At 46.4% G+C, this 18,279-nt stretch overlaps 1 protein-coding gene across 7 annotated transcripts in view; it reads left to right on the top strand.

Annotated features, from left to right (window-relative positions):
• The first annotated feature begins 286 nt into the window (after positions 1-286).
• The window catches only part of TEX2 (testis expressed 2), a 125,261-nt gene continuing 107,268 nt past the window's right edge, over positions 287-18,279 (top strand). For 4 of the 7 annotated variants that reach the window (XR_004179482.1, XR_004179481.1, XM_031657688.1 and 1 more), the window contains exon 1: positions 9,069-9,225. The gene's annotated coding sequence lies outside the window, so the exon portion shown is untranslated. Of the gene's footprint in view, positions 305-8,806; positions 8,888-9,068; positions 9,226-9,303; positions 9,667-18,279 lie in introns of those variants that run through there. The other 3 variants (XM_031657687.1, XM_031657685.1, XM_031657686.1) reach the window with 3 other exon arrangements.

Raw genomic sequence — 18,279 nt, 5'->3', positions numbered from 1 at the left:
TGGGGGCCATTCTGGAAGTTGGCTACCTCACAAGGCCAGCCCAAGATTCCAAGGGATGGAGAAAAAATCTATAGCTGTGGATGGGAGAACAGTCACGACTAAGTGGCCATCTTTAACCAATCAGAGCCCAACTGTCAGGACGTAGCAGAGGACCAGTCAGAAGGGGCTCATTGCCCACAGAGCTCCCAGTCTAGAGGACCACACAGAAAACTAGCAGCAGAGAATGGATGTGTCTATAATCTTCATTATATAGATGAGAAACCTGAGTCTAAGAAAAGGTAAATCGTATGTCCAAAGTCTTACGGTAAGTGTCAGAGCTGGGATTCATACTCAGACCCTTGGACTTCAAGCCAAGCCATTTTCTGTCTTATGTTATATTGCTGCTTATTATGTGACCACATTGCATTTTAAATATAGAATATAAAATCATATATGTGTAGCGTAAAACAGCTACGAAAAACAAATTAAACAAACAAAAGAACAGGAGGAAACATAAAATGTTGACAGTTGTTATTAGGTTGTAAGAAAATGAGTTTTTAGCTGGGCACAGTGGCTTACGCCTGTAATCCCAACACTTTGGGAGTCTGAGGTGGGAGGATCACTTGAGGTCAGGAGTTCGAGACCAGCCTGGCCAACATGGTGAAACCCCTTTTCTACTAAAAATACAAAAATTAGTCGTGCATGGTGGTGCGCGTCTGTGTGATCCCAGCTACTCGGGAGGCTGAGGTGGGAGAATTGCTTGAGCCTGGGAGGCAGAAGTTGCAGTGAGCCGAGATCGTGCCACTGCACTCCAGCCTGGGTGACAGAGCCAGACTCTGTCTCAAAAAAAAAAAAAAAAAAAAGAGTCTTTTCTTACTTCTTCTATGTTTCTTTATTTTAAAAATATACTAAATGAGCTTCTATCATGTTCATAACAGAAAAAGCCAAACCATTTTCTTGCTGTGGTGGATCCCACAGGCTCAGCAGGGGAGGGCTGCGGGGACGGCACGGAGGTTAAAGGCGGGGTGTCCTCCACCTGTGGATTTTGGTTCCTCCTCTGCTGTGGGGTATCCATTGCAAGGCAAGTTTCTGGTTCTTCTGAAAGGCCCGTGGCTATTAATTAACTTACTTCTGCAAACAAAACTGCCTCTTCAGGCGAGGTGTTGGAGGAAGAATCTCAGAAAAGAAGGGTTATGCTTCTGACACTCCAGGAGTGGGTGGAATAAAGAAAACTAGAGGCTGATGTTTTCCCTCCTGGGTGGGATAGACCTATAATGCTGTTTTCTCGTTCAAGATCAAGGTGACTGCCTCTCAAATATGAGTTTATGTACTGGGACAACCAGAGAGAATATTTCAAATGGATGCTGTCTTGGAAATACCAGGATACGTAGTCATTGTAGATAGAAGCTGCTTGGTTGTTCGGAACATTTAGAAGTCTTTTTGGTTTCCTGCAACCATATGATATCTTCTTTCACTTCTATATTTGATTTTTGAGGCTTTAGCACCTCACCCCATTGTCTTCCTGCATGCCTTACATTCCATGGTCAGTAATTTTCTCTATAGTAAAATACATCAGCTTCCATTAGTTGGGCAACTATTATGTAAAGATGCTATACTAAGCAATTTACATACACAATCTTTACAAAAACGTACGATGTGGACATTGGCAATTTCTAGACGAGGGGCTCAGGGAAGTTCAATAACTTCTCCAAGGTCACACAACTCGGAAACAATAGAGGTGGACACTGAACCCAGGTCGAAATCTGAGCCCAGGTTGAAATGACCTCAAAGCCACTAGCCTAATGCTGCCTCCCTAAAAGAATACTGTAACATTAAAAGACATTTGATATCTTATATCCCTCCATCTTAACTTAAGATATCTTTTTTGGCTCCAAATTTATCCCTCTTTTTGAAAATAGTCTGTACCACACACCTCTTAAACACCCTCTGAGATCCTTCCAGCCACTGCTGTGGCAGTCAGACCTGTGAATGTCCCCAGCAGCTCTGGCAGGTGTAAACTGACAGTATCTTGCCTCAGGCCTGCAGCTGCCATCTCTCAGCCCCAGCCCAAGGCATCTCTTTTGACACTGCAGCTTAGAAAGCACTGGAACCCATTCAGTGCCAAGCCACTGCATTCTGGAAACTCGGCTCTGGCAGGTGTGCAGAGCCTTTTACCTTTGGAGAAGGGGCCAGTGGGTAAATGCCCTCCCCTTTACTCCAGGGGCGGGTCCTGAGACACTTCTTACAGTCCTCAGACAGTCCCTCCAAATCAAGCAGCCAGGAATGTGGCCACCCCAGTGACACACACTCAAGTGCTTCTGCCTCCCTCCCTATGTCAGTTCCTGGAGCCTCAGTTATGCTCCCTGGGCTCACACCCCCCAATAGTGTATTCACATGTAAGCTTTTGTCTCAAGCTCTGCTTTCTGGGCAACTCTCACAGATCCAAACATTTTCCTTGCCTAAACTCTCACCCAAATATCTTCGTTTTCTAAATCAGAACATGGGTGCTAAGTAACCATATGGAAATGATGAAAGCTAGCAATTCCACCATTTCCACTCACAATTCTGTTGAACAACCCAGGAAGGAGCCGGCATCTCCCGCTTATTCCTAGGTACTCTATATCTGGGTATATAAATCACCTTTTCAAGGTTATGAACCAAAAAACACCCAACCTTCCTCTGTGTTTGGGTGGATGTATATGTCGTTAAATGGCCAGTTGAGCCCTTCCACTTCTGCTATTTTAGGTGTGGTGTGTTCTGGTGGGGCTGAGAGGTGTCCCAGCTGCAGGGCTGGGGCTGTCATCCATTGGCTGTGCTGCTGACCCTCTGTCCCTGGAGTTAGAATCGTGTTCGGGGGTGATTCCAGGCAAGCTCAAGATTGGATTTCCCATGCTGGAATGGAGGCAGGAGGACAGTAGTCACGAGCAGGGGACCTTGTGGTTGGAAGGCAACAAAGATGGTGGGCAATGTCAAGGTCATCAAGAGAGCAAGGGAGTATGTGCTGAAAGGCATATTCCTTCTCTGTGGAGAGTGTTGGGAAGGCCCTGAGAGATAACGCGCGGAATCAGGGCAGAAAAGGAGGAAAATGTCAGTCTTTCTCTTTAGAAATTCCACCCTGGCACTGCTCCACATCAGTTAGAAGCTGCCATTCCCCAGCGGGCCTTGGAATGACAGAGCTTTGCGCCATTTATATTTAATAACCTCAGGCCTCACATGCTAACTAGCAAAGTAAATAATGAGCATCACCACTGTCTGCTGCCCCATTATGGCAGGGAATTATTCTTGTGAGTGCATCTACCACTTGAGGTATCTCTAAAGCCCCTGATGACGTCCCTCAAGGAGCCCTTTCCACAAATGCTTGTATCTCAAAGGTGGTGGGAGTCCTGATTATAAACAAGTTTTCATTTCAGAAGGAAAACCAGTCATGAATGAGCCTCTCCCCCTGCCCCCGATCTTGCAGAGCCTTCCCAGTGCTGGTTCAGAGTGGAAAGAAAGTGCTGGAGCCTTGCCCAGTCCTCAGATTGATTATTTCCCATAAAGGAACCAGGGGAAGAGAAAACCCAGGAGTTGAGCATCTTTAGAAACTCCAATTCTGTGGCCACACCTGACCCTATCATCACTTGGAATGGTTCACCAACGAACAAAGTCGGTTTCCTCTCACCTTTCCTGCCACCACATATTTCCTCCCATCTATCCCCTCTCCTTTGGATTTCCTATCCAGCATGGAACCCATGACCTATCTTTTCAACCACCCTGTTGTCAGTGTCCTCAACACTGTCCTGTCTGTCCATCCCTAACCCTGGGATTCTCCATACCTGGCTTCTGTGGCTAAGCCCCAGAGAGTCATCCACCCAACTCTGCAGACCTGGTGCCACCACAAATGCATGGGTTTCCCAGAATCCTCCCTCTCCATCGGGCACCTCCCACTTTCATTCCTCTTGGTGGCTTTTCCAGACCCTCACGGTACCCCTCAAAGCCCTTCGTCATCCCCTCCCCACCCATTCTGAGAGATGACTTTGCTTCCTACCTCGACCCAGGGCCATTCTCTTGTCCCCTTGGTCCTCCTTGAACCCTATCATGACAGTCTTCCACTGCACAGTCTCTTCATTCTTCTTTTTTTTTTTCTTTTTTTTTGAGATGGAGTCTCACTCTGTTGCCCAGGCTGGAGTGCAGTGGTGTGATCTCAGCTCACTGCAATCTCCACCTCCCAGTTTCAAGGGATTCTCCTGCTTCAGCCTCCCGAGTAGCTGGGATTACAGGCGTGCACCACCACATCTGGCTAATGTTTGTATTTTTAGTAGAGACAGGGTTTCACCATGTTGGCCATGCTGGTCTCGAACTCCTGACCTCAAGTAATCCACCCGCCTTGGCCTCCCAAAGTGTTGGGATTAAAGGCATGAGCCACTGCACCTGGCCAATTCTTCTTTTTCCTTAACTCTTCTCCTCAGCCCAGCTCTAGGGAGCCTCTACATTTCCAGCCACATCTATGCTGCATGTGTCAATGACCCTACTCTTCTAATTTTGAAATCCCAAAGCATACTTTCAGGCCTCTTCTAATTTGACCCTTCTGTGGCATCTGTTGCTGTTGCTGTAGCATCTGTTGCTCTCTCTTTCAATGTCTTCTCCCTTGGGTTTGGTGACTCTTACTTGGGTTTTTGTAAACTTTCTGGCTTCTCTTCATAATGACCTTCATCTGGCCACCCCTAAAAACATTATTGGGTTCCCCAGGGGTTCTAAGTGCCTATTCTGTGTCCCCACGGCTCCTGGGCTTCCCTCTAAGGAAGCCTATAATGGTCTATCAACATGTCAGTTTCTCTACTAGATCTAGCATCTACAAGTGCCTTGATCTCTATCCCCAGTACTGAGCCCACCACTTGGTACTGAGTGCACAGTGATTGCTCATTAATGGTGTGGCTTGTGGCATAATGATCCCTAATCTTTGCTAGATGTACATATGGATCAACGTTTTGGTTTTCTGTACTTCTTAACCATTTCTATCTCTAAGAGTGCAATGTCAAAAACAGAATTAAAAATCTTAGGCTGGGCATAGTGGCTCATGCCTAATCCCAGCACTTTGGGATACTGAGGCAGGAGGATCATTTGAGCCCAGGGGTTCATGACCAGCTTGGAACAAGACAGCAAGACCTCATCTCTAGAAAAAGTAGAAAAAAATTAGCCGGGTATAGTGGCACATGCCTGTAGTCCCAGCTACTCAGGAGGTTGAGGTGGGAAGATCACTGGAACCCAGGAGGTCAAGGCTGCAGTGAGCCATGAGTGTGCCACTGCACTCTAGCCTGGGCAACAGAGAAAGACCCTGTTTCAAAACAACAACAACAAAAATCTTAGAGCATTTTTTGGTTTGTTTAGAGATTGGTGAGAAAAATAGGGATTCTCCTGAAATGCAATAATTGGGAATCTTTCAAGTATATCAGAACCTATGTGGGCTTAACCTGATAGTTGAAACCTGGGTTTCAAGAGAGCCTGGCATGAGGGTTGAGGGGGTGGGGGTAGAGAAAGAGGGCAGAGTATTAGCTTGGGCTCGCATTCCTGTGACTTAAGATCCTACTCTAGGTGAAAAAATTTAGATCACTTTGTACATGCTATACATATAGAGTAGTTATTTGGGGGACAAAGTAAGGAATCTTGCTTGATATCTGAATTTAGCATCACAATCCCTAACCTTTTTCAGAGGTCACTACATTGAGTCACAGACGCCACGCTCTAAAATCACTCTTTTAAGCATGATTTGGGCCAGGCACAGTGGCTCACACCTGTAATCTCAGCACTTTGGGAGGTTGAGGCAGGAATATCACTTGAGCCCAGGAGTTTGAGACCAGTCTGGGCAACATGGCGAAACTCCATCTCAAACAGAACAAAACAAAGCAAAACAAAATGTGATTTATAAGTTCAAAGTTCATATGTATTCATACATATTTTTCATTTGATTTTATTTTCCTGTCAGTCCAAGCGGGCAGAATATGTTATTGTTCCCATTTTATAGATGAGTGATCTAAGACTCAAAGAGATTTAATTATTCAACCTGTTCAAGGTCAAACAGATGGTAAGTTAGAGCAATGGGACTTAAACTCCTAGTCAGTGCTCCTATATTATACTTCCTTTTGATGAAGATGAGTGATATTTGTTTCTTTTGCCTTTTGAAGTTATCCATCCTGTTTCTGGTAGCAAGACAGGGTGTCTTGGCAGGCACTGGAGAAGCCTGGTGGTTAGGGTCATGAATGCTGGCTATTTCTTCAACTAGCCCTGCTATCTTGGACACATCACTAATCTGTGAACTTCAGTTTCTGCATCTATAAAATGGGGAAAATAATGGTCATATCTACCCTAAAGAGTTACTGTAAGGTTTCAGTGAATTACTATGTGCAAGGGACTTGGCATAGTACCTGGCACATAGTAACCTCTTAAGTTAGAAAACAGGCCGGACGCAGCGGCTCATGCCTGTAATCCCAGCACTTTGGGAGGCCGAGGCGGGCAGATCACCTGAGGTCAAGAGTTCGAGACCAGCCAGGCCAACATGGTGAAACCTTGTCTCTACTGAAAATACAAAAACAAAATTAGCTGGGTGTGGTAGCACGTGCCTGTAGTCCCAGCTACTCGGGGAGGCTGAGGCAGGAGAATTACTTGAACTCAGGAGGCGGAGGTTACAAGTGAGCCAAGATCACGCCACTGCACTCCGGCCTGGGCGACATGACAGAGGCTGACTCCATCTTAAAAAAAAAAAAAAAAAAGGTAGGAAATGTTATTGTGTGATAACATGTTCACTTATTTTTCAATGCATCCAAATTCCTCACATTTCAAAAAGAAGGGATCCTTCTAAGTGTTCATGCTGGATCTTACTGGCTTCTAGCTTGAGATCTGGTTGGAATGTATTAATTAATTTAACACTTATGTGGAGCTTGGTAGGGAAAGGAGGTTGGTGGGCACTCTGAGAGGCACATTGCCAGCTTCCAAGGACCTTTGCAGGGGGCAGCTCCAGGGCTCCTACCCTTTCTCTCTCTCTCCCTGAGTTAGGGGGCTGAAGATGTGGCCAAGGAGAGTTTCAGGCTGTGTCTCCATTGATAATTGCCTTTGTTGCACATTTCCAGATAACCACAACTGGAAACCTCTCCTGTTGGGACATGAATTCCTCTTCCTTTGGGAACAGCAATAGAAACAAGTGGTGATCCCAGGCAGTAATGCCTGCAGCCCAGAGACTGCACTCTGATAAGGCTGATCAATCCTTGTGCAGAGTCGCCCCTGGCAACACAACACCCATCAGTAATCACAGCACAAACAGAGTTATTGTGTGGAGGCCATTCCAAGAGCCCGAGATCTGTGTGGCAGACGGCTGACCTGCAAGATCTAGTGGGCGGGGGCTGACCTCCAAGTCTGAGGACAATGACTTCTGGGTCAGGCGGGTGTCTAGACCTGCAAGATCTGACCTCCAAGTCTGAGGGCAGTGACTTCTGGGTCAGACAGGTGTCTGGGATAGTAGGGAGAGGAATGTTGCCAGAATGGTGAGCAGGGCTTGATGGCATTGGAATGAGGCACCAGAGTAGCAGGGCATTCTTCTGGGATTATGACTGGGCCTGGTGGTGAGCAGGAGTGTGTCTGCCATTAAGATATTTATGCACTGTCTCACGGGTCAGAGAACTAGCCTGGCTTCCCCTTGCTTGAGGCATCAAATCTTTTTCCTGCTTGAGGATTTCCAGCTTTCAGCTGTTGTTTATCTGGGGCCAGTGCCCTTCTACACTCAGTTCTTGGCATGACTTATTCTGTTCTGAGTGTCTTAGTAGGTCACCTCCACCCTTACTAGCAAGTCTCCCAACCATATTACTAATTCTGAGGATGAAAGGAGTTTGGCTTTCATTTTGCCAGTTGAATTTGAATTTCATGACTATGATAGACTCAAAATATGCACCTGAGTGTGGTCCTTGTACCACCTGCATTAGAATCACCTGGAGGGAGGGGTGTTGCAGGCCATCCCAGACTTAGTGAATTACAGGCTGTGGGGTGGGACTTAGAGATCTTCATGTTTAAACCCTCCAGGATGATCTGACGTTGAAGTTTGGGACCCACTAAGGCAGGAGACACACCGACAGGAAATGTGGATATGCAGAGGGAACTCTCCCTATATGCCAGTGCTTCTGCCAGCCAACCCAGGTTCACAGAAGATAAATGCACAATGGGCATTGCCATCCCAGGAAGCTCATTCTAAGTGAGAATTTACCTCTCTGAGCCTCAGCTGTTGCCTCTGTAAAAATGAGTAGTTAATACCAGGTAAGTTCTAAGCTCTAAGAACTCGTGGCCGGGCGCGGTGGCTCACGCCTGTAATCCCAGTACTTTGGGAGGCCGGGGCGGTGTATCACGAGGTCAAGAGATCGAGACCGTCCTGGCCAACATGGTGAAAGCCCGTCTCTACTAAAAATACAAAAAGTAGGCAGGCGTGGTGGCGTGCGCCTGTAGTCCCAGCTACTCGGCAGGCTGAGGCAGGAGAATCGCTTATAACCCGGGAGGCGGAGGTTGCAGTGGCGAGACAACGAACAAACAAAAAAACTAGTAACAGAGTTAGTTCAGGATAGGATGTGGTAGTGCGGTAGTTAGGTGGGGGAAGTACATAATGTTGAAAACTGGGAATTTGCCTTTTTAAATCAACTTCTGCAGTTGGACGGGGATAGATGTGTCTGATGGCCCTCTAAAATGCAAATCGAGTGAATCTGCCCAGGGGGATACCCCTGGTTCTCCGAGCCTCAGTCACCCCACCTCACCCCCTCAGCCCTAGTCTCAAGGGCACTTGTTGCTGCTGGACTGCACGAAGAGGAAATTAAGAAGTGTAAAGAGCTGGGGAGAGCCGTGCAGCCCCGTGTGGGGAGAGTGAAGCTCTTGTCCCTCTCACCTGGGGCTCTTCCAGGTAACCCTCCCCACCTCCTCTCCCTAGCTCCAAGGGCGGTGGCCCCTTTAACAGACCTGACAAATCGCTCGCCCATTTCCGCGGCCTCACCTCAGAGCGCGGTAGAACTGGATTGGTTGGGCCTGGCGTGCCGTTTGCTCCGCCCCCGCGCCCTCTGGTTGGCGGCGGCGGCCGCGAGCGCGGGGCGGGTCCGCCAGCGGGGCGGGGCGGCGTGCGCCCGGGGGCGGGCGGGCTGCAGGGCGGCAGGACCGCGGCCGGTGCCCCAGCCGAAGCCGGAGTCGCGGCGGCCGGGAGCACGGGCGCCGGCGCAGTACAATGAGGCAGCCAGCGGATCTGGGGTGAGCAGTCTCGGGGCCAGGCGGGGGCGGTGGAGGGAGCGCCCCGTGGAGAAGGCCCGGGCTGGGCGCGGATCGACACCGCGGGCTTCAGAGTACCGGCCGGGTCCGGTGGCCCTTGGCGTGGCGGGGCTCGGCCCCCCACCCCGCTGTCACGGTCCGGGTATTGACGGGGACGCCCACCCGCGACGCTCCTGGGCGATCCCTTCCTTCGGGGCCCCGCCGGATGGCTCGGGCTCGACTCCGGCCGGAGGAGCTGCCGGCCCGGTTCCCTCAGCTTGCGGTCCCCGGCGCCGGGCAGGGAGGCACTGTCACGCGCAAACTAGAGGAAAACGGCTTGCAATTTTATGAATGGGGCCCCGGATTCCTGCCGCCCCCCTCACCTGCGACGCGAAATGCTTGGAAGTCGAGAACCGCAGTTACTTTTACTCGAATCTGTCAAAGGTTGTCTGCACCCCGGTTGTTTTTCTCCAACTCCTGGAGAACGCGGGTGGCGGTGGGGTGGTTTGAGTGCTTTAGCAGGGAGGCGTCGGCGTGCCGAAATCCGGGGGATCGGAAGGTTAACAAGTGACATTGGGCTGAGGCCTAGCGCCAGGTGCCCTGCAGGGAGGCGGTGTGGCGGTGGACGCCGTAGCCGCTGGCTGCTGAGCACGGAAACCATACGGTGGGACCGGGGAAGGCGGGGAACGGCTAGCCACATTGCACCACACGCTGCCCAGAGCGCACGGCTGCCATGGGAGTTGGTGCAGGGGAGTCTTCCCCTTTTGAAAACGATTTTTGGAAAACTTAGCCCCACAGTGGGTTGATAGTTACTTAAACCATCGGTTGTTATGGTTACTGGGCATCAAATGTAAGGGCAAAGTCTGTTTCCACCCTCGCTCTGTCTCCAGAGCTATGAAGTACTTTGTCACTGTGTTTTACAGACACTGCCCAGGGAGCACAGCCTTTTTTAGAGCTGAGGGAAAATTGTGGGCTCCTTGAGGGCAGGGCTCGTGCCGTATTTACGTTTGAAGTGCCAGCGTCTTCACACCATCACCACTCTGCACATGCATTAAAAGGAATGAGTCTTTTACATGTTTTGAGGATTCTCAGAGGATTCAGAGGAGTCATTTCAGGAGCCAGGTATAAGCTGGAGAGGAAACAACGAGTGACTTTTATATGGAAAACAATAAGGAAAAATGGAGGGCAGGTTATCCTTGAACTCTGGAGTATGGGGAGTTTGAGGAGTCTAGGTTTGTGAGTTTTAGAGCTGGGTCACACAGAGACGCTTGTCTCATATTGGAAGAATGAAACTGCCATTTCTGTTAGCTTTTACCCAGACCATAAACAGTATTCTTTCAGAGACTCCCCAAACATGGTAGTTGGTCTAAAGTTATGGAAAACAAGCCTCCTGAGGTGATGTGGATAGAGTGGGATTTTGCCATAACATTTCTTCCTTTTTTTTCTGGGCCCCTTTGGGAGTGTGAAGGCTTGGAGGGAGAGGATGTGGAGGGCTCTGGGTGAACTGAACTTGCTTGCGTGTTTATCTCCAGTAAAAGGCACTGTGCCTGAGAGGAAGGAGATTAACAAATTGATTCACATCAGAAGATGGTGGTAATTGAGTCTACTGACAAGCAACCCAGGGGCTGGGATAGACGAGGAGGGAGGAAAAATTCAGGAGTTTGGTTTGGGCTGAGTGTTGGAGGTTTGAAGAGCGAGTTATGTCATTGTGTGAGAAGATTAGACACAGCATATACCAAACATAATGTTCATTACTGAGATTATGTTAGAGTGCTTCTGGAGAAGAAGCAGGAAAGATTAGACTTTTAGATAGAATAAATATGTAGCATGTTTTGGACAAAAAGCAGTTGCCTGGAGTCAGAAGAGAAATTATTTATTAATAATTTTGCTGTATGCCAGAAACTGCTAGCATTATAGATATGATGGAGGGTGTTTTTGTTTTTTGTTTTTTTTTAAAGGAGGAAGAGTTTGTTTCTGTATGCCATATTAGTTGCCTTTCCTTCAAGTCAAAAGCTCCTGTTTTCTGGAAGGTTTTCTGAATCCCTTGAGGAAAGAGAGGGGAGAACTGCACAGTTTATTACTTAATATGAGAACAGAGCAATGGGGAAATTCTCCTCACTGTAGATTACTTTCAGTATCAAACTGAATCTTCAAAGACCAGTTTTCTGTGTCAGGTTCAATATAAAATTATATTAATCCTCACGTCTGTTGACTGGTATCTTTTGATGGAAAATTCCTGTTCTTTCTTTTTTTCCATTTATCAATTCATTCATTCAGAGTTAGGAAGTTCGTTAAACACACACTGTCTCTTGTCCTCTAGGTGTTTCGAGTTCATTTTCTTTGCCTGAATATCCCTCAGGGTCTGCTTTCTTCTGTCTGATCCTTATCTCCTGAAGGTCTCCTTGGGAATCACTGAGGTCACAGGGAATGATTATTCTTTGATTCTGTCCCAAGGCAGAAGACTAGTATAGAAAAGAGAGCATTGTTGAGTTCCTACTCAGCCGGGTACTGTTTTCTGCCCCTTGTGTATATATCCTCTCCAGTCCTAGAGCAGCCCTCTAAGGGAGGTGTGATAGCCTCATTTTACAGAAGAGGAAACCGAGGCTCAGAGCAAATCAGTAACTTGCCTAAGGTGACAAGCTGGTTAGGTGGTGGAGCAAGAATGTCAGTCTAGGACATTGATTCAAAAAACATGCTTTTTTGGGCCAGGCACAGTGGCTCACATCTTGTAATCCCAGTACTTCGGGAGGCCAAGGCAAGAGGATTACTTGAGGCCAGGAGTTTGAGACCACCCTAGATGACAGAGTGAGACCCTGTGTCCAAGCAAACAAAACATGCTTTTTCCATTGTACCACGTTGTTTTTCCCTGGAGAGAAATTACATTTTATTAGAGATGTCTCTTGCAGTGCCCTCTTCAGTGGACATGTTCAGAGTGGTCAGGTTCAGAGAGAGTCAGAGAATTGCTGCACTAATGAGCTCCTGTGCTCCTGCTGGAGCCAGAGTTAGATGCCAGTGTCTGTCTCTCTGCCCACTGCAGTGTTGAGTAATTCAGGAGGCTGTTGGGAAATCTTTTACTGCCATGGAAAGGTGACTGGACTGACTGGGTCTGTATCCTTGTGCTCTGCTTACCAGCTCTGTGACCTTAAGGGTAAATTACTTTCTCTTTCTGTGTACCTCAGTTTCTTTGTCTGTAAAGTGGGAAAATATTCCCATTTCAACAATGCCAAGACAGTGTAATTTATGTAATCTTAACATTCCTGGGGAAAAAAAAGCATCTTGTAACGTATGGGGTCTTAGACTTGTAGTCGGCAGTGGCTTCCTTTTTTGGCACATAAAATAACAGTGTGTCTCATGGTCAATGTTCTCAGATGAACTAGGGGAGTATATTATGTATAGGTAGTTGTAAGAATTAAATGAGATCACTCATGTCCCTGGTTCTAGTGAGCACCCAATAACAGGTCATGCTGTCCACTGACAGGATGAAGGTTCACTGGGAAAAGCTGGGAAGCGTCTGGTAAGATTTGCCACTCAGTGCCCAGAATAATCCATGATTTGTGGATGGGGGAACATTTTCCAATTTGCCTAGAGCACTATCCTTTGGCTGACTCTTGTCCCTGTGAGAAGCATTAACTTTAGGAGCTAACGAGCCATGGACAGACAGCTCCCTTTGTCTTCCTATTCATTAAGGTCTTTGTCAACTTTAAATCCCAAGTTTAAAGTAAATATTGTTATAAGAAGACTGGAAGTCCATGCTGTTGTGAATATTCTTACATGTGAGTTTTAAAGCAACTCATAGGTTATACAAGATTTTGTGTTGCTCCTTTCCAAACTCCTTATAATGCTTAATTACACTGTGTGAAATGTCCATGAAGCACCATTAATGAGAGGGATGCTAGGAGGTCATAAAAGTTCAGAAGCCCTTGACTGGCATTGGTGGGGTGGAGAGAACACTGGACTTGGAGTTGGGAGGCTACAGTCCTGACAGTTTCACCTGTCATCCCCACTTCATCATCAGAGACATATTTCCCAGTGTTTGCGTGGATTACCCAAAATTGCAGTGCGTAGTGAGGCAGGTTACCAACTGCACGTCACTTCACTAATTTGGACTTTTAAAAGTCTCTCTTCCAGGACAGGACGCAGTGGCTCACGCTTGTAATCCCAGCACTTTGGGAGGCCGAGGCAGGCGGATCACCTGAGGTCAGGAGTTCAAGACCAGCCTGGCCAACATGGTAAAAACCTGTCTCTATTAAAAATACAAAAATTAGCTGGGTGTGGTGGCATATGCCTGTAGTCCCAGCTACTTGGGAAGCTGAAGCAGGAGAATCGCTTGAACCCAGGAGGTGGAGTTGCAGTGAGCCGAGATCGCACCACTGCACTCCAGCCTGGGTGACAGAGCGAGACTCTGTCTCAAAAAAAAAAAAAAAAGTCTCTCTTCAAAAAAGAAGAGTTGATTTCTTAGTGCCATCCCCCACTGCCAGCAGTCTCATAGATTATATGAGTTTATGAATCTAAGACTCTGAGAAATTAAATGATTGAAAGAAGATGATTGTATTCAGGACTTTTGAAGTCTCAGGTGTTTGTGATAGTGCTTTGAAAAACTAAAACAATAGGCAGGTGATAACAATATGAGTAACTATCATTTACGGGGAATTGTGTGCTAGGCACTGTTCTTACCTTGAAACCTTACACCACTCTATGAATAGTAGGTACTATTATGAATCTTATTTTAAGATGAGAAAACTGAGGCTCAGAAAGGTTAAATAACTTGTCCAAGATTACACAGCAAGGTCAAGGACTGGTAGCTGGGCCTAGGACGCTGACTTATGTTGCTCCCCAGTGGATGCCTGAAACCATTGATAGTACTGAACCCTATATACACCATGTTTTTTTCCTGTGCGTATATACCTATAATAAAGTTTAATTTATAAATTAGACCCAGTAAGAGATTAACAATAATAACTAATAAAATAGAACAGTTGGGCCGGGTGTGGTGGCTCACACCTGTAATCCCAGTACTTTGGGAGGTCAAGGTGGGTGGATTGCCTGAGCTCAGGAGTTCCAGACCAGCATGGGCAACACGGTGAAACCCCATCTCTACCAGCATACAAAAAATTAGCCAGGCAGGGCGGCGTGCACCTGTAGTTCCAGCTACTCAGGAGGCTGAGGCAGGAGAATCACTTGAACCTGGGAGGCGGAGGTTGCAGTGAGCCAAGATTGCGCCATTGCACTCCAGCCTGGGCGACAGAGCGGGACTCCATCTCAAAAAAAAAAAAAAAGGAAAGAACAGTTATAACAACCACATATTGTTCACAATTTTGGAGATAGAAGATTCGTCCTTAACATACATCTTAGCAACCTCAGTACAAGATTTTTTTCCTTTCCTAAGTTTTGAAGTTTGACCTTTTCACTTAAAGGAAGCACTTTATAGCTTCACTTTGGCATACCCAAATTGCCAGCATCATTAATCTTGTGCTTTGGGGCTATTAAGTAAAATAAGGGTTACTTGAACACAAGAGCTGTAATATCGTGACAGTGGATCTGATAACTGAGACAGCTAAAGGTGACTAACGAGTAGGTAGCACCTACAGTGTGGATCTGCTGGACAAAGGGAGGATTCGCATCCTGGGCAGGATGGGATTGGACAGTGAGAAATTTCATCACAGCTATTCCTGCACCCAGGATGGCATGCAGTTTAAAACTTATGAATTGTTGATTTCTGCAATTTTCCATTTGATATTTTCAGAACTTGGTTGGCTATGGGTGACTGAAACTGCAGATAAGTGGGGGAATACTTGTATTAGGAGAACTTTGTTAAATTTAAAGAATTAACTCTTACGGGAGTTGCAGAAGACTTAAGTCCTTGAAAGGAAAGGCTTTTCTTTGGTGAACAAAAGCCATATGCCAGGTCACTGTGAGCATAAATGGGACTATTGAGAGAAGAATCTAAACTTTCTGTGTGGAAGCTGGGAGAATGGGAAATGTGGGTGGGCTTTGAAACAACCAGGTAACCTTTGTCTGCTGGATTTGCCTGGAATATTGGTTCTAAGGGCTTTTCCGTAAGAAGATTATTGCGACAAACGCATTAAGTGCCTCCCCAGCTTATTCTAACAGTTGAAAGCGGCACTGGGCAAGAGGAGCTGGCTTCAATCATAAGCTTATTTAGGATTTGAGATTAAAACCCACCCGTTGGATTGCTCCTGCAGATAACCTTTCGGAATCCCAATATGCATTTTATAAGTTTCATTTCTCTTGCTCTTCAAAGCTGACATAAGCTGGCTTGTTTTCTTATTCAATTTTCAGTCCTTTCTTGGACCTAATGCTGTCTTTCAGGCTGTATCCTTATAGATGGTTATATTTATTATTTTAGGCTCGAAATAGAGAATTCAAAAATCTTTTTACTGAAAGGATTGACTGAACAATGATCATCATTCATCAAATATTTGAGCATCTACCAGGGCCAGTCATTGTGCATGGCATTGGAAATCTGATGGGGAGCAAAACAGATGTGGTTCCCTCCTGCACAAAGCGCATTATCTAGTCTAGACAACAAACAAGTCAGTAGACATATGCATCATATATATTGGATTGTAATATGTGTAAAATCTCCTTCCTCTGAAGGAAAAGAACAGGGCACCAAGAAAGAAAGAAAGAAAAAGAAGAAACCAGCAACTGGGGGTTTTGGGCAGAGCATTTCAAGAGAGGGAGCAACGTGGATGTCTGGCAGCTGTGAAGAGGGGCAGAGAGGGGAATACGGGAAGGGCAGGCTCAGAAGGTGCCAGGCTGCAGAGGACATGTCACAGGGCAGCATAGTGTAGCAGGGAGAGCAGGAGCTCGGGAACCAGACACTGCTCAAGGGGCCTCGGGAAGTTTCTTAACCTCTTTTGCCTCAGTTTCCCACCTCCAAGAAGCTATGAGGGTTGAATGAGCCTTGAAAGCCATACCTGGCATGTACAGAAAGGACTGTCGGTGGGGTTTGCTGACTCTCAGGGCCGTGGGGAACTTGACTTGGAGTGGATGAGCTCCTCTTCTTAGTCAGCATTTCCCATGATTCTATGTGTAGTGTAACCATAGGGCAGAAGGTAAAACTAAGACAGCTGAGGAGGTGTATCCATGGAGGCATTCTAAGGTAGCTTGTGTTGGGCTTTCTGTGGTGTGCTAAGCATTTGGTACCCATACCTGGAAGACTTGGCCCTACCTGTAGGCATCTCTGCAGTGGGTGCAGTGGTCAGTGTGGAGCAAGGTGGACCAGAAGCAGCTGTTCCTCTGCTCCTGCCTGCAGTTGTCTGCTTTAGTGTTTGGATGCGGGCAGGAGATCTTTAGCCTTTTTTCCTGATGAGAGGAGACAGATACTACTGGCCTTACAGCCAGGTGGTCAAACATGACAACTCGGAGTTGCTGTGTGCAAAACCTGCCTGAACTCCATCTCCAATGAGATTTGATGATGTTTCCCCATTCTAAGGAACAACCACACTTCAGGACCATACAAGGAGAGGACTTCATATAACAGGTCACTGGCTTGGGATAGTCAGTAAAGTGCTATGAACCCGGCCATGTTAAAGTTATAATTATCTTGTAAAGTATATGTGAGGCCTCATCAGATTTGTATATAATTGACTAAGTTTTTCAAAAAATCTTGGCCGGGCGCAGTGGCTCACGCCTGTAATCCCAGCACTTTAGGAGGCGGAGACGGGCGGATCACGAGGTCAGGAGATTGAGACCATCCTGGCTAACATGGTGAAACCCCGTCTCTACTAAAAATACAAAAAAAAAATTAGCTGGGCATGGTGGCAGGCGCCTGTAGTCCCAGCTACTGGGGAGGCTGAGGCAGGAGAATGGCCTGAACCCGGGAGACGGAGCTTGCAGTGAGCAGGGATGGCGCCACTGCACTCCAGCCTGAGCGACAGAGCAAGACTCCGTCTCAAAAAAAAAAGAAAAATCTTTTACTCTGGAACATTTTTAAAAAAAATACACAAAAGTAAAGAATAATATAATGGATCTCAGGCATCTGTTACTCAATTTTGATAATTATCAACTTTTGCTAATCTTGTTCCAAGATAGTTCCACAATGAAGCATTGTTGGTGGATTTTCTGTCACAGTATAAATGTGTCTTTGGACTATAAAATCATTTGCTAGATATTCTAGAGAAAAAAAATGCCTGTATACTGCATAATCATAGGACTGGTGTTAGGTAGTTGAAATTCAGAATCTGAAATGAACATTTAGTGGAAACCTCTTATAGACTTGTCTATGAGAAGTAGGCATATAAAATTAAGAGTGCTTTCAAGATGACCAGTTAGTCTATGTATTTACTAAATGGCGACTGTATTGGGCAGTGTGCAAGGTACATTAAAAAAAAGAAAAAAAGGCCAGGTGCTGTGGCTTATGCCTGTAATCCCAGCACTTTGGTAGACTGAAGTGGAGGATCACTTGAGGCCAGGAGTTTGAGACCAGCCTAGGCAACATAGTGAGACCCTGCCTCTACAAAAAAAAAAAAAAAAGAAAAAACAAAAGCCGGACACAGTGGCACACACCTATAGTCCTAGCTACTTGGCAGGCTGAGCTGGGAGGAGGATCGCTTGAGCCCGGGAATTCAAGGCTGTTGTGAGCCATGATGGCACCACTGCACCACAGCCTTGGTGACAGAGTGAGACTCTCTCTAGAAATCAAACAAACAAAAAAGGGCAGTCTTTGTCCACAGTGGCTTATAAAATTATGAGCCCATGATGAAGTCACAGATTATTTTCAAACATTCTTAGCAAATGAATTTTACACAAAGCCCAAACTGTGAAACTGATTAAGAAGCAGTATTTTAGTGGCGTATGTTACTTTAAGTTCAATTTATAGTATTCACTTGTAGCATGAAACAGGACACAAGTTAATATGTTGAAGGTTTCTATATGTTGAATTTCGTTTTTATTTTTTAAAGGGGAAATTCAAATCAAACATGCAAACAACCCTGTAGCAGTGCCTCTGTGCACCATGGTACGTACAACAGACCATTAAACATTTGAAAGGTGGTTAGTGCAACTGAGAGCTGGAAGCTTTCATTTTAATTA

The sequence above is a fragment of the Papio anubis genome, chromosome 17, assembly GCF_008728515.1.
Source record: "Papio anubis isolate 15944 chromosome 17, Panubis1.0, whole genome shotgun sequence".
Taxonomy (NCBI): domain Eukaryota; kingdom Metazoa; phylum Chordata; class Mammalia; order Primates; family Cercopithecidae; genus Papio; species Papio anubis.
This window is presented reverse-complemented; position numbering and strand designations above follow the sequence as displayed.